The sequence below is a fragment of the Meleagris gallopavo genome, chromosome 7 (genome assembly GCF_000146605.3).
Source record: "Meleagris gallopavo isolate NT-WF06-2002-E0010 breed Aviagen turkey brand Nicholas breeding stock chromosome 7, Turkey_5.1, whole genome shotgun sequence".
Classification (NCBI taxonomy): domain Eukaryota; kingdom Metazoa; phylum Chordata; class Aves; order Galliformes; family Phasianidae; genus Meleagris; species Meleagris gallopavo.
The window spans coordinates 18997205-19001808 of NC_015017.2; the positions used below are offsets into that span (position 1 = coordinate 18997205).

The 4604-nt window shown below is 33.0% G+C and overlaps 1 protein-coding gene across 1 annotated transcript in view; it reads right to left on the minus strand.

Annotated features, from left to right (window-relative positions):
- Window positions 1-4604, minus strand: part of LOC104911768 (sodium-driven chloride bicarbonate exchanger-like) — a 44958-nt gene that overhangs the window by 30733 nt on the left and 9621 nt on the right. The gene's annotated exons all lie outside the window — the stretch shown is intronic.

The window sequence follows — 4604 nt, forward strand, 5'->3', positions numbered from 1 at the left end:
AAAAAAAAAAAAAACAGAAAAAAAAACATGGGATTTTCTGTGCATCATGACTGCAATGACAGCTGACTACAAATTCTAACTTAAAAGTCAAGCTTTGTTTGTTTTGTGCTTGTTTTCTTTCTCTTAAAGATGAGGAGAGGAAACAGCAGCAACCATAAAGCAGTGCTTTATGCAGAACATGCAGATGAAATGCTGTCTTTTATCCTAATCTGTCATTAACCTGTACACCATTACACATTTCCATAGTGTGTCAGGCACTAAGAGCTATAGAAAACTAACAATTGAGATTCTTGGGCTGTATTTATGATTCAAGACCTGATTCTGGTGTTTACAACAGTGATTATAAATGAGCTATCTAAGCCAGTGGATTTAGCCTGTTCGTCCAAAGAAGTAAAGCGCTCCACTGCACTGAGTGCCAGATTCTATTTTCAGCTCTACCTGAATTTGCTTTATTCAACTTCTCAGCTGAATTACTTGAAAAGGAAAGAGGGACAGTGACAAATGTCTGTTTTTCAAACTAAGAGTCTCCAACTTGAAGAGCAAGTACTAGCGTGTTCACAAAATATCACACAGAGGTCAAGGCTAATATTTTCAGCTTGAAGCTCAGAGAGAAAGAAAAGTTATAATGTTAAAACACAGTGCTGTCCTAACATCTCACAGTGGATGCTACTAAAAGAACACTGTAGATAGCACAGGACAAGGTATTTTGTATCTGGATGTTGAACAAGAGCTATGAGTGACATTGGTTCTACACATACAGAAAATCGTAACTGAGATTGACTTGTGCGATCTAAAACATTCCCAAACTTGGAGTTGACATGGGAGAAAACAAAAACAAAAAAATATGCCATACAACTTAAATGTTGGTGAGAGATTTACAGCTTACACACAAAGGAATAAAACCTGAAAAACGCTTCTCAGTGGAGGTAATCACAGCATGGCAAGCTGTAAATAAAGCAAACAAACACAAAAATATGTGCAAGTGAGAAGGTGAAAGCTGAACAAAAGCCAGGTACAGGGTCAAACTGAGAGAAAAAGATTGCTGACAGGTAATCCAGTGTTTTGTTGCAGTGTTTGTAATAAAAGCTAAATTTATCATAAAAGCACTGACAGAAAGACAATAAAACGTGAGCACAGCAGCTGAAGCAAAGGAAATCAGTGAAATAAAATCTGAACTGGAGCCAGTTTAAATAGATCATTATAATGGAGAACTATAGCTTTCAGCAAACAAAGACAAAAGAAGACTTGTTCAAATTAAAGCTTAACATGATACTACTGAAATCAATAAAATTGCACACTTGGTATGTAATGCCCTGAGTTGCTGAGCAGAGTCCAGTGACCTCAATCACAAGATTAAGCTGTTAAACAGATTGAAAATTCGATTGTGAGAAACATACACAAAAGACTGCTTGGAAAAAAACAAACAAAACAAATAAAACAAATAAAACAAATAAAACAAATAAAACAAAATAAAACAAATAAAAACAAAATAAAAACAAAATAAAAACAAAATAAAAAACCAAAATTAAAAACAAAATAAAAAAACAAAATAAAAAAACAAAAAAAAACAACAGTTATATCTGCATTGAAAAGCATGGGAATATTTAAAATTATACTTCAAAAAATATTAAAATGATTTTTAAAATAAATAGTACTTTCTAATAATTCAAATGCGTGCAAGTCAAAGCATCACCAACTAACTCAGGGGGCACAGTCTGTATTTGGAAAGGCTTGACATTTGTTCAAGGTACACTCCACACAACAACAAGAAAGCGCAAGATTTATGATTCATGATTGAATGTATTGCCATTAAAGGCTGGACCAAACAGTTTTTGAACCAAATGATACAAAATGGCATCATATGTTAAATGGAAGAACCTTTTAAGTTCATTCAGTGATTACAATTGGAGAAAAAAAAAAACAGATGGTAATTTCAGAAGCTACATGGTTTCAAAGGAACTAAATGAAAATATCAAAAGAGAACATTTTCATCTGCCAACTTGAACAACACAGTGGAGCAGGAGCTGCTCTCTAATGGTGCAGTCAGATTCTGGCAAATATCTCCTTAAGAGACAAGTTCCAAAATAAACTGTTTTGATTACATAGATTTTTCAGACTTCCTCTTAGCATATGTTCTATACAGAAGTGATCGATAAAATATTACTACATCAAATGTTCAACGGAATTCCTTGCGTATGCAGTGCTAGCTTACTCACAAAGGAGCCACTTCAAAGACATTTTTTAAAAAACAAGTCACATTAAGAAAAGAAAAAACCTAAAATATACTTAAAAGTACATTTTTAACATGACATATTTCAGCAGAAGAATTGGGTCATTTTCAAAGGAAAAAAACCAATGCATTAAATTTAAGAACAATTTGAGAAATGTCAGGAATTAACATGCTCTTTTCCCTGCTTGATTACAATGTTGGAAATCATCTCAGGAGTCTCTACTGTATTAAGATATTGCCTGTGAATTCAACATCATGAGTATGAATAAGTTCTTTATCAACAAAGAAAATTGGGTATCTGTTCAAAGAAATTTTCAGCCTTGTAGATCAAGTCATTTTTTAATAAGAGTTGGAAAGAAAGAATCTAATCAAGAATGGGCAAGCTGGAAGACAGGATGATTTAAAAATTCTCACCATATCATTGGTGCCAAAATATTTTTATGCAGAACTATCAGAGTTTCCAGGGATGAAATACAAAATGTTCTGAGAGCCATACAAACTGTATAAAAGATATTTTCTAATCTGTAGATTTTAACCACAAGCCCATTAAGATCTTAAAACACAGACTTAAATGGGAGAAACTTTCAAGAGCTAAGTGCTGGACTTTAAATGCTTATTCACTAAGGCATTAATAGATTAAAAGCCTTGACCAGAACAAACAATTCTTTGTCTCAATTTAGCAATGTAGATTAAGTATAACTCTTTCAAGGATACAAAAACTGGTATTGCATATACAGTATAATTTGAAATTGGAATGTAGCCCAGATAGCAAGATGTTACCAGCAAATACAAATACATAACACACACTTCTACCAAACAAAAAACAAAAAAAAAGCTTTAAAATCAAGTAAAAAGAAAGAAACTACATACAAACAACTAATTTGGTTGTTGTTAAAAGATGAAAAATCGTAATGCAGAAAGTTATCAACAAATGAAATTTTAAACAACAACAACAAACGTACTATTGAGCTGTCAATCAGAAGCACAAGAACTGAAGTTAATATAGGGAGTGAAATGTTGAAAACTACTGAAGCCAATAGACTAATAGACTAGGAACCATTTCTGTCAACTCTAACATTCAGGAATGTCATACACAGTTTGACAAGATATCAACTCTGGAGTTTGAACTGTATAGCACAATACATAGGATCATATCTATGATAACTTCTGACATTGAATAGCAACTTATTAAACGAGATGGGAAAAAGTTTCCTGAGAGATCTTGCCCCATCTTCAGCTCCAGAAGTAATTTATATAGAAAAAAAGAGCAGACCAACACATTATTTGGAATTATCACCTTTCTAATTTATCCAGCACATGTGTCATGATGGCATGCTTGCCACTACTACCATTATGATCATTCGTTACACCAGTCCTGCCTAATTTGTAACATACTGTGTAACATGCCTTTGTAACATACTGTTAATACTGGAGAGAAGGACCTCATACATATCATTATAGTAAGAAATTGCAAAGCAACATGCTTGAGGAAGAAAAATACAACACAAACAATAACAGATAAGAGCAAATAGAATAGGAATTTTATTTATAAAGGAAGATAAAACTCCTGAAAGAAGCTTAAGAACAGAAGAGGGGTAATTTATAAAATGATTCACTCACAGTAAAAGTCTGCTGAAAAACTGCTTAGAAGAAAAAATAAAAATCCCTCATTGCTTATTGAACTGGCAGTGGAAAAATTCCTTTCTCAATTACAAAAACCCTTGCAAACTTTATCACCTTATCATAAAGATACACCTATCACTAAGGTCAAATAAAATAAGCAATAAAATACACACACATCTGCCACAATGTGAGGTGCTTATGAGTTTAAAATAGCACACAGTAAATCAGGAAAGTCATCTAAAGCTTCCTCTCAGAGAGAAAAAAAAAAAATCTAGGCAAAAAAGAAAAATTTAGATATCCCCAAAGCAAAACTGACTCAAAATAGCATTACAGTTACTCATCCAGTTCTATACCAAGGGACAACCTACACTTGAGATGAGTTTCAAACCACAATTAGTAGTGGGAACTTGGAGTTCTTGGACATATTAACTAAAAACAAAACAAAGCAAAAACCAATATGACTACAGCTAATTAGGAGTTAAGAGACTATAAATGTATATTTATTTTGGTTTCACTACACAGAATTTTCCTCCTGGGGGATAGAGAACTTTGCTGAAGTTATAGTTTTATTCTGACAATTCCCGCATGAATAAAAACAATTCTGGAATGGATCTCTCAGTGACTATAGAAGTAGCTGAATGACTTCTGGATTAAAAACGCACAAACTCAAGCTTGAAAATCTTTGCACACTATTTATGCAAACAGTAATAGAAGAACACCTAACAGCTGATCTGAGCACTTCTTGATTTAA